The sequence below is a fragment of the Camelus dromedarius genome, chromosome 6, assembly GCF_036321535.1.
Source record: "Camelus dromedarius isolate mCamDro1 chromosome 6, mCamDro1.pat, whole genome shotgun sequence".
Lineage (NCBI taxonomy): Eukaryota > Metazoa > Chordata > Mammalia > Artiodactyla > Camelidae > Camelus > Camelus dromedarius.
The window spans coordinates 64,771,252-64,783,504 of record NC_087441.1 but is presented as its reverse complement, the minus strand read 5'-3'; the positions used below and the strand labels follow the sequence as shown (position 1 = coordinate 64,783,504).

The 12,253-nt window shown below is 38.6% G+C and overlaps 1 long non-coding RNA gene across 1 annotated transcript in view; it reads left to right on the top strand.

Moving 5' to 3' along the window:
- The window catches only part of LOC105090102 (uncharacterized), a 232,586-nt gene extending 221,527 nt beyond the window's left edge, over window positions 1-11,059 (top strand). The window contains exon 4 of the long non-coding RNA XR_004138155.2: window positions 10,735-11,059. This is a non-coding gene — a long non-coding RNA (uncharacterized LOC105090102). The remainder of the gene's footprint in view (window positions 1-10,734) is intronic.
- Window positions 11,060-12,253: the final 1,194 nt, after the last annotated feature.

Sequence of the window (12,253 nt, the reverse complement as noted above, 5' to 3'; positions counted from 1 at the left end):
ATAAGGGTGTATGTATATGCATATGTGTGTGAGTGTGCAAAACAATAGAACTTCAGTGAAAATTAAAAATTAATGTTCTGGAGTAGAAAGTATACCTCCTTGCCTGAAACTTTAGGAAACAGTTGCTTTAAATGGTATAAATGGAAGGTGGAGTTTAAGTGAGGAGACACCTGGTACAGTTCAGCGAGCCAAGAAATAATAACTAAATAATAAATAGTGTCTGTGAATTTGCAATAGATTACATTTTGTATTTATGAAATATTAGGTATCCTAGGTTGTGAGTCTATAGGAGTGAAGTTTTGAAACAGCTGGTCTGGATTTTTTAAGGTTTTTTTATATTTACTTTTTTAAGAATTTTATTTATTTTTTAAGCTTATCTAATTTGACTTTTTTTTTTTTTTTTTTGATGGAGGTACTGAACCCAGGACCTCGTGCATGCTAAATAAGCCCTCTACCACTAAGCTATACCCTCCCTCCTTGGTTTGGGTTTTTGATAGGGGAACAGTGAATTTGAAAAGTGTGGAAGCAAAATAATGTAAATCTGTAATGGGAGAAGCCAGCTGATATTACATATCGTAAGTTTCCCAAAGAGAAGTGAACTTCTCTGGTTGAAGTTTCCAATGTAATAGCCAAAAAAGAAGAAGGCAGCCCAAAGCTATGGAGAGGACCACACTGACAGAGCTGATGCTCACCCAGAGAGAGCAGATGGCAGACATTATGGAGGGCATACTGGCCCAAACTTGGGAAACCAAACAGCAGCTGTGAGTCCTGTGATCTCTAAAAACTAATTTGAGAGGAGAGAGTTTAGTCCGGTCAAGGCTGTTAAGATGGACAGGGCAGCAGAGGACAATTTCCTTCACTTTAAGGCTGAGATTCTGCAAGTACTTGCTATGACTTCAGAATTCTCTTCTTTTCAGTTCACTGATCGTTTATGTCTGTTTAATGCCCATGAAAGATGGGAGCATGAGATGACCAGCCAAGAACTATTTACCTTGGCTTTCCACTGTGTCTCCAGCTCTTTTTTGGGGGGAGTCTAGCAATGATAACTCAGCTGCACATCCCTGAATCAAGAAATCTAATATTCTGGGCTGCTGTTGATCCCTCCTCCCTCACGGTTACACCTGGTCCTCCCCAGGTCCTTGTTACTGAATTACTTCTCCTCCAGGACATTTGATGCACCACTACTGCACATACTGCCTTCTGCCCCACTGTTCATCTCAACAGCCATGATCTGGGTGAACTTCTCCTCTGAAATTGGTTTTGAGAGATCACAGGGCTGGGGAAGAGCTTGAAGTGAATGAAAATGCTCCAGTTGACCCTGCATGAAAAAGGTGTGGGCTCAGAGTCAGAGAATTTCCTTGAATTAATCTGAACTTAATACAGTTGGAAAGCTTTTTCAAAAGTACCATCCTACTCAACCTTCTAAAAGTATTTTTTCCTTCTTAATGGAAAATTCAGATATGATTGAAAAGATGGAACATAGCATTCTCAGTTTAATGTTTCCCAGAGAAGCTTGTCATTCACTGGATCATATGCTTAATACAAATTGAAAACACAGACTTTTGGATCATTTATTTCCAGAGAGAAATATAATTCTATATGAATTAAGAACAAACTAATAATGTCAGCTGTCCTTTGGAGCACAATTTAAGGGATCACTCAACATACATCTGCTGAGCACTCTCAATGTGCAAAACACTATCTTGGGAACTGAAAATATAGACAAAGATGTTTATAACGTGGCTTCTTCCTTCAAGAAGTTCAGACTAATAAGAAAGATGAACACACAAATATCCTATTGTGCTTTTTATTGCAGCAAATGTCAAAAGAAATATTTAAAAATTAGCATCAGGAACTTGGAGAATGATGCAGTCCTCCTCTGGGTGATAAGATCAAGAACTTTTTGGAAGAGCGTATTTGGCTAATTTTAAAGGATAAAATAGCTAGGGATAGAAAGGGAGAAGAGAAGAGAAGGGAGGGAGGTCATATGAAGAAGAGCCATTGGAAAAGCAAAGACAAAGAGGAAAACACCATGGAGTGTTTTCATGAACTAGCAAGTAGGACAGTTTAGTTAAAGAACATGATCCCAAGTAGGGAGAATGGAGAAATGAGACTTAAAACACCAAATCGCAGGGGGTCTTGAATGCTAGGAGTTACTGAAGGTGTTTTTAAAAGACAGTGACATGATTTAAAAAAAAAAAAAGGCAATGACATGATTTTAAAAAAAGTCAGTGACATAATTTAAAAAAAAAAAAGACAATGACATGATTAGCTCTGTTTTATCAAGACAAACCTGGAGTTAGTATAGAGAATAGAGCGTGGAGGTGATCGAGATAGTTCAGGAGAGCTAATAAGGGCCTTAATTCTCAAGAGCTTCATGTCCTAATGTGTAACATCTCTTGATGCTGTGTGTTGCCTAAGCGCCTGCCCTCTCTCTGTATACCACTCTGTACTTGCCTGGCTGGACTTTTCCCCATGGTCTACTTACTGCTGGATCTGTCCCTTGGAGCCTGGTGCTCGGTGAAAATGTATAATTTAAGGTGTCAATTCTTCCCAGTCTTCATCCTTCTGCTGCAGTTAACAGAGCCATGGCCGGCAATGTAGCAAAAGAATCACATACAGGAATGGAGGCTGTATCTACCTATAAGGGACAAAAACTGGTGGAGAGGTCTAACCACCCACGAAAGAAACACAGAAGGAGTGCCTCCAAGAGGTCAGAACAAACCTAGTGCAACACCACAGAATCTGTAAGTCAGTGTGCAAAAAGAGCAGAATATTCAACACCGTCTTCTTCAGCAGAAATAAATGAAAAGGCTACACTATCTGGGAGTCACCGTATCTTGTACGTGCCACATCTGTTCTAATAGTTACACTGCAGGCCAAATGTCCTCCAAAGGCATGGATGGGAGCCTTACCCTCAACCTCCCATAGTGCAAAACAGAGAAAAGTAACCAAGTGATTGTATCTTAAATAAGTGAATTAGTCAGTGGGTTGTCAGTCATTCAGTATTACCTTCCAAGGAAAAATATTGCTAATTACGAGGTCAGGGAGGAAGTTACAAAGTGAGTGGTAAGGAACGGAAGCAAACAATGCAAGCTGAACTGTTCTGAAGGGAAACAATGAGATAAACTAATAAATAGCACAAGAAGTTAGCAGGGTTTTTGTTTTTGTTTTTGTTTTTAGTTCTGTCTTAATGGTTTTTGATGTCACCATTGTCTGCTTTTGCCTCTTGTTTTTAAGGAGATTCGAGCCTCTGTAGAGGTTGTGGAGAAAAAACAATTAAAGGGTGATAAAAATCAAAGTCAGAGGAGAGAGCATGGTTTATGGAAACAAATGTCCAAAGAAGATCAGAGGACATGGGATAGAGAGAGCAAACCTCAGAAAGTAAAAAGTGAGACTTATTCTAAGAGAGGGAGAAAGGAGACAGTCTGTTATATAAGAATTAATAGATTTTTGGAGCATCAATCTTGAACTGGATACAGAAATTCTGAACTGAAGAATTATGTTGTCCTTGACATCTCATGAAAGAAGAGGGTAGGAGATGGTACAGAGTGATGGATTGATGATTAAGGATAGTGGGAAAGGTTTAGGAAGAGCAGCCTTAGAAACACATTTATGAGACATAATACCAAGTTCTTAGCGCGAGGGTCCCAGGTGGTGGCAGAGGGCTTTGTGAATTGGAGGAGGTTTAATCAGTTTGGTTTGTGACTTCCTCCAACCAACAGCTAAAGGATTTATTAGACGGTCCCAGCAAAGGTCACAGAGCAAGGGACTTCAGAGCATCAGTGAGAAAAACCCAGTTGGTAACAAGCAAGAGGCAGAATTTCTTATAAATTAGTTTTCATAATTAGTGGTTTAGCAACTGCCTCTCCCACTTAAGCGTAAGCCCCTTGAGGACAGAGTTCAGTGACCAACGCAGTCAGAATTGCCCCTTAATAAATAGTTACTGAAGCATAGAAAGGAGAAAGGGAGGAAGGAGAAGAGAGGGAAAAAAGACGGGAGGGTGGTAGGGCTTTTAGAGCTTTTGTTTAGAACCAACAGTAATGTTGTCCTTCGTGTTATTTGAAAGAACGTTCCCCTTTATTAAAGGATAAACACCCACCCCACATTTACAGTACAAAATGATGTGCTGTGGACTGTTTTCCAATCTCCTATTTACTTAAAAGGATGTTTAAAAGCACATGGATTGTGTGTTAACTACAGAAAAATCATAAAAGGCCGTCAATAAAGGGTCCATGAAGTTTTCATTCTTAAGAGGATGTGAAGTCTATTTCTGACAGCAACATCAGATTAATCAAGAAGTCTGTTAGCAAAAAATGATAAGAAAAATGGCACAATTTACTATCATTACCAAGATGTTCAAAAATAAATCTATCTCACCAGATCTTTGGGAGATGTCTGACAGCTACTAAAGCAATCTCACGTACTGGAGAAAGTGTAGTTCTGCCTATCACATGTGTTCTGAGATAGTTCTTCAGAGGAAAATGGTGTTTGTTATTCAAATGACAGACCATCTGCATAAAGGGAGAGCCCAGTGAATGATTTTTTTTTTATGCCCTTTAGCCAAGTTTGTGACAATAAAAGAAATTTTAAAATAATCACAAGTTATATCAATACTCAAAGGCTGGTCCAGGCCAGCGGGCTCCTGGTCAATAGGAAAGGGGTCTAGGAATAACTGTGATCATAGGATTGGGGACATCATGAGGCAACTTCAGAGTTTTATTGGGTGCCTGCATTTCCAAAGGTTAACATCTTGCTGAGTTTTCTGTGCGCCAAATGTTACCTCTTTTGATTTATCCCCTAGTTCTAGAGTCTCCTGGAAGGATCTATGGAATACACAACTCTAATGAGTAGCAATGAGCCGCCTAGCCCACAATTTGATGCTAACAGATGCAAGAGAAATAATTTAAATAATCCATAGTGACTTAGAAAACACCAACAGGCTCAATTCTGCCCCATTTCCTAGGTGAAGAAATCCAGAAACAACCCTGACCTCCCTCGTCATCTTGTCTTTCCTACCACATGGCACCTTCATCCAGTCTGGCCAGAATTAATATACAGACGCTCTGCCCAGCACGCTAGTCACAGTCAAACTTGGGCTATGGGAATGGAAGGCTGACCCCTAAGTGTCTGCCGTGCTGCTTAAGCCACATCCTTGCTCATCTGCTAACATCCTGCCGCTGAGCTCCACTTCCGGAGCTCCCCCCATGTGACCGCTTCAGTAGTTACTCTGATACCCTCCTGGGATCCTAGCTCCCCTGAATGGTCTATGGTCGTGCCTTTATCTTTCCAAGACTGCGTCTCGGGGAATAAAGATCTGACGCTAAACACCAGCCAAGTGACTGCATTACAGACTGCCTACCTAGATTGCCCACAATTAGCATAGCGTCTGGCACAAAGTAGCTGTGTAATATACATTTATTGACTTAAAGCATGACTTGGTCTGGGTTCCCTGGTACCGACACCAGCCATTTGCCTGAAGAGTGTTTGAGGACTGCATCTTCCCACCCACCCTCTGTACTGTTCCCTACTTCCTCAACTGCAGCTCCAGTGGGGAACAGCCTAGTGTCAGGATTTCATCCTCTGGCTCTCAGGTCCTACTTGAAGTAACAGGCAGACCTGGCTAATAATTTCCGAAATATGATAAGGACACTCTACTCCTGGGTCCAGGGCCTCTTATAGATGCCTTGCCATTGACAAAGTGTCTATTTTGAACTTGATTTCCTAAGTCAACTCAAATTTTATGTGATGCTCCTTAAACAGTTAAGCCCTGGGTATTTTGTCATATTATATATGAAATTCACTTTATCTAGTGTGGTATGCAGTCTTATAAACAATGCATATAACTCATATTTTGGTATTGACCTACATTCTGCCTTCTTGTTAGTTTGTTTTTTAATTGAAATGTAGTTGATTTACAATGTTGTGTTAGTTTCAGGTGTAAGGCAAAGTGATTCAGTTATATGTTTATATCCTTTTCCAGATTCTTTTCCATTATAGGTTATCACAAAACATTGACTGTAGTTCCCTGTGCTATACAATATAACCTTGCTGTTTATCTGTTTTGTATATAGTAGTTTGTAAATGTTAATCCCAAACTCCTAATTTATCCCTCCTTTCTACCCCTTTCCCCTTCGGTAACCATAATTTGTTTTCTATGTCTGTTGACTCTATTTCTAGTTTGTAAATAAGTTTATTTCTATCATTTTTCTTAGATTCCACATATAAGTGATATCATATGATATTTCTTTCTCTGTCTGACTTACTTCTCTTCATATGATCATCTCTAAGTCCATCTATGTTGCTGCAAATGGCATTATTTTATTCTTTTTTATGGCTGAGTAATATTCTGTTATATATATAATATATATATACACCACTTCTTCTTTATCTTTTCATCTGTCAATGGGCATTCAGGTGGCTTCCGTGTCTTGGCTATTGTAAATAGTGCTGCTATAAACAGTGAGGGGCATGTATTTTTTGAATTAATGTTTCCACTGGATACATGCCTAGGAATGGGATTGCTGGATCATATGCTGGGACAGTAAGGGACCTCTATACTGTTCTCTATAGTGGCTGCACCAATGTACATTTCTACTAATAGTGTAGGAGGATTCCCTTTTCTCCACACCCTCTCCAGCATTAATTATTTGTAGGCTTTTTGATGATGGCCATTCTGACTGGTGTGAGGTGATATCTCATTGTAGTTTTGATTTGCATTTATCTAATAATTAGTGATATTTAGCATATTTTCATGTGCCTATTGGCACATGTATGTCTTCTTTGAAGAAAAGTCTATTTCTGCTCTCTTCTAAAATTATCTAGTTGAAATGCACGAGGCTGTTCCAGGATATTCTGAAACTTTATCAAGTAGAAACAAATTCATTATTTCTTGGCAAGAGAAATTGTAGTCAACCTAGAGAAAAAGATGCTTAGAGAAAATATTCAGTGATTGATCCTTGTGTCAGGTAAAAATTCAAGAAATCATATGTAATAATGATAGCTGCTCACCTACAGAATGGAGTATGTATCAAAATGCTTTTACTGTTCTACTGTGTAAGAACTTTAAGATGTAATTATTATCAGATGTTTATATATGCATAGGACTTTAGTTGAAACTCATGTCTTTCATCTTCTCTGTCAAGAAGAACAATCTTCAGAAAGCTTAGAAGAAATAAAGATAAGAGAGAACCAAAACCAAGATAAATGTAGAGATTATAGGAGTGTAATTATAAAAGAACTCAAGTCTTATGATCTGGACAAAATACATATGAATATTTCAGGAGGGCTGGGTTGGATGAATATTTTGGGAGAGCGTGGGGGATGAAATGAGTTCTCTGAATTGAATTTTTGAAGAGCCAGAGAAAACAGAAGAGGAACCACTGTGGTTCACATTTCCAAAGAGGAGAGATAGATTCCACAAAACAAACCAAAAGATTTGATAAGTGTTTCAGGCAAGATTATTGACTGAATTATTAAAAACTTGATTTAAGTTGACTTAGAAAATCAAGTTCAAAATGAAAAGAAAAGTAGGGATAATAAGGAATAAATCATCCCAGATTAAACTAATTGTCGGTAGAGCTACTAAATTGGCAAGAAAGAATGATATAAAATGACATATCATGATTGCAGCAAGATGTTAGACATTGTCTTTTATAGTATTTTGTCTTGTATTCAAAACAGAGAATTATAAATTGGATCAAGGAAGTTATTTGGGTTTAAAACAGGTTGAACAACTGTGGTAAAAAAAAAAAAAAAAAGTGTTGACCAAAAGGGAATTCCAGGAGCATCTGTTGTATCTCATTCAGTGCTTTTACCAGTGATTTGAATAGGGACTACGAGCCACTCTAGTAGAAGATTCTAAGCTGAGACATATTAAATACCCACGTGATGGAAACAGGACATAAAAGATCTCAACTGGCTTAAACAATGAGCCAAGTCAAACAAAAATGAAACAAAATAAAGAGGTTTTTTTTTTTAATTTTACATGGATTGCCAGAATTTTGTTCGAGAAAAGGGAAAGAAAGATTACAGAACGGGGAGTAAAAAGCAGGGAGCTTTGGTGAAAGGACAGTATGTCATCTTCCCAGGACTGCCGTAACCATGGAACAAGAACTGAGTGATTTAGAACAGCAGAAATGTGCTGTCTCTCAGTTCTGGAAGCCAGAAATCTGAAATCAAGGTGTTGGCAGGGCAGGCTCTCTCTGATGGCTCTAAGGGAGAATCTTTCCTCATACCTGGTAGCTTCTGGTGTTTGCCAAAAATCCTTAGCGTTCCCTGGCTTGTGGATACATCACTGCAGTCCCATGGCCATCTTCTCCCCTTGTCTACACATCATCTCCCCGCTGTGCGTGTCTGTCTCAGTGTCCTAATTTCCCCTTTTCATAAGGATACCAGTCACGTTGGATTAGGGCCCGCCCTAATAAGCTTGTTTTACTAAATTACCTCTGTAAAATCCTGTTTTACAAACAATTCCACATTCTGAGGTATGAGGGGTTAGAACTTCAACCTTTCTTTTGAGGGGAACACAACTCACCCCGTAACAAGCCACTCGGTGCGAATGGGCAGGAACGAGCCACTCATGAAAGGCGTGGCCATATTAGATCAGGGATATGGGGACCCCTGCCCCTCTGGTCAGAGTACAGAGTACACCTGGGGAACAGCAGGCAGCCCTGGGCCTGTAACAGGCAATCAGGAAGATGGGGGAATTTAAAACCGAAGTATTGGACTGCAGTTTGGAGGAAATGGAACTTTTAGCCTGAGGAAGAACAGGCACGGGGGGAAATGAAAGCTGCTTTCAAACACACGATCAGCTGGCTGAAAGTCGAACAAGAGTTGTTTTTAATGGCTCTGAAATCAGAATTATATTACTGAGAGAGAATGATTCAACTGGATTGAAAAGAAGATTTTAAAAGATAGAGTGTCCAGAGACAGTTGGAATTTCTTCAAAATACTGAGTTCCCTATCTTTGGATGTCTTCAAGCAAAGGCTTAACACAGAGTGGGGGTGTTTTAAAGGGAATGGAAGCTTTGGAAATTAGCTTGGATCATGAGTCTTCTGACCCTGATATTCAAGATTTCTGTCAAAGGAGTTCTTCTTTTAACTGAAGAGCATTAATATACAAAGTAACCCATAGAATTTTATAAGGAAATGGTATGTACTAACTGAAATTTTGGAATGCTTTTCATTAAGGAAAATGTGAAGGACAGAAAAATGAAAAGGATCACATATTTTAACCCAGACAAATAAAAAACAGGATGTCTAAATAATCATAAAATATACTCAGTAAAGATATAGAAAAACCATCAAATCAAATAAGGGGAGAGCAAAAAACCTTATCCAAGTCACAGGAATTTTAAAATAAAAGTAGCATTTCAACTTTTGGAGAAGTAATATGAAATGATGAGATCTAGCATAGGAAACAGAAAATTCAGTAAGGACCAACTTTTTCCCTCATAATTCCCAGAAGCCTAGAGGAAACAGGAAGAACAGATACTGTCTGAAGAACTGAACTGATTTCTCTGAAAGAGGTTGGAGGAAGGGAGAGAGCTGTGAAGAAGTCAATCAGAGGAGACCACCAGGGTGGGGGCAAGGACACCGGTTTGGAAGGAGGTCTCAAGACCAGGTGGTCTTGGCTCGGCCACCAACCAGCTGAGCAAGGTCACACAAAACACTTCTCTGTTTCTCAGTTTGCTCTGTTATTAAAAAAAAAAAAAAAAAAGGAATCAGATCATGTTCTAACAATTCCATCCAACTGTAAAATTGTGACTCTGATGAATGTCCACCAGTAGGGAATGAGGAAATACTTCAATACAATAAAGGCATAGGAATGTTGAACTTGAAAAGACAAAAAGTGAGAAACAGCCATTGTAAGTGCTTCAAAGACTAGAGCTAAACATAATGGATTAAAACAATAATAATAAGTACTGTCAGTGGGGATGTGCTAATAAGCCACAGGTCTACATACAATTGTTTGAGTTTCATGAAAAATACAAGGAAAGTCATTAAGTGATTAGCATATTAATAACTATACATGAAGTGTTAGTTTTGTATTACCAATGAAATTATGAGCACCTGTTAGGCAGCTATTTACAAATATTTCTGTAAACTCACTCTTATCTAGTATGTTGCATGGTACAATCTGAGATGTAATGTACCCCTAAGCATGAGGCTATGCTTGGCTTCCAAGTCCAGTAATGTCACCTTCTAGGCAACATGATTTAGGATTAAGCTCTCAGGTACTTTTTCTGCAGTAGTGATTTCATAAAAATTGTTCACCATATTCCATTCAATTACTAGAAACCATGTCAGATAATTTTTAAATCTAAGGAAAAACATACACAAATGAACCATCATTTATTCATAATACAGAGTAATACAATAAAATAAGAAGATTCATCATACAGAAAAAGGTTTAAAGAGGCAGAGTGATGCCTTAGTAGGATTTTGAAAGATAAGTAGGCGTTTACACAAAAATGGAGAAACATTCTGAGCATTCAAAGGCATGGAGGCAAGAAACAAAATGAAAGATTTGGAAGATTACAGTTGGTTAAGTATTTCTGAAACACAGTGCCAAGAGCAGATAATAACAAGAGGTGAAACAGAGGGAGGAGACAGTTAGCTCACAAAGGGCTTTCTGGGTCATTCTAGTAGCAAAGTCCTTTTCTTCTGGGAAATAAAAAGCTTCTGAGAGATTTTGAGCACTTAGCTGATACGCTCAAATTGTCATTTCAGAGAGATGGTCCCAGCTGCAGCGTGGAGAGGGGAACATGAGCTGGAGAAGTGAGAAGATGGGCAGGAAAAGAGATGGGAAAGAACTGAATTAAAGCCATGGCAGAGGAGATGGGACGGAGACATTTAAGATATGGAAATGGTGGGATTTTGGTAACCAGTGAGGTCATTTGGTCCTGCTGTAGAGCCAATCACAGAGAAAGACCACAGAAGGATAAACAAGTTTAGGGATGGAAGGTCCATTTTGGACCATATGAAGTTTGAGACATTCAGAAGGCAAGTTAACCCACCCCTGTATCATCTTGTTCCTTTCTAGCCCGCCCACTTAAAAAGCCTATTTTTAAAGAATAAAAAACTTCATATCTGGGTTCTTATTTTGTAAACCTTTTTTTATTGAGTTATAGTCATTTTACAATGCTGTGTTGAATTCCATTGTAGAGCACAATTTTTCAGTTATACATGAACATACATATATTCATTGTCATAGTTTTTTTGCTGTGAGCTACCACAAGATCTTGTATGTATTTCCCTGTGCTATACAGTATAATCTTGTTTATCTATTCTATATATGCCTGTCAGTATCTATAAATTTTGAACTCCCAGTCTGTCCCTTCCCACCCCACTCCCTCCGGCAACCACAAGTTTGTATTCTACATCTATGAGTCTGTTTCTGTTTTGTATTTATATTCTCTTTTTTTTTTTTTAAGATTCCACATATAAGCGATCTCATATGGTATTTTTCTTTCTCTTTCTGGCTTACTTCACTTAGAATGACATTCTCCAGGAGCATCCGTGTTGCTGCAAATGGCATTATGTTGTCGGTTTTAATGACTGAATAGTATTCCATTGTATAAATATACCACACCTTCTTTATCCAGTCATCTGTTGATGGACATTATGGCTGTTTCCATGTCTTGGATATTGTAAATAGTGCTGCTGTGAACATTGGGGTGCAGGTGTCTTTTTGAAGTAGGGTTCTTTCTGGATATATGCCTAGGAGCAGGATTACTGGGTCATACGGTAAGTCTATTCCTAGTCTTTTGAGGAATCTCCATACTGTTTTCTACAGTGGCTGCACCAAACTGCATTCCCACCAGCAGTGTAGGAGGGTTCCCTTTTCTTCACAGCCTCTCCAGCATTTGTCATTTGTGGACTTTTGAATGATGGCCATTCTGACTGGTGTGAGGTGATACCTCATTTTAGTTTTGATTTGCATTTCTCTGTTAGTGATATTGAGCATTTTTTCATGTGCCTATTGATCATTTGTATGTCTTCCTTGGAGAATTGCTTGTTTAGGTCTTCTGCCCATTTTTGGATTGGGTTATTTGTTTTTTTCTTATTAAGTCGTATGAGCTGCTTATATATTCTTTGTCAGTTTCAACATTTGCAAAAATTTTCTCCCATTCCGTAGGTTGTCGTTTTGTTTTACTTATGGTTTCCTTTGCTGTGCAGAAGCTTCTAAGTTTAATTAGGTCTGATTTGTTAATTCTTGCTTTTATTTCTGTTCGGTGGGTAGACTGCC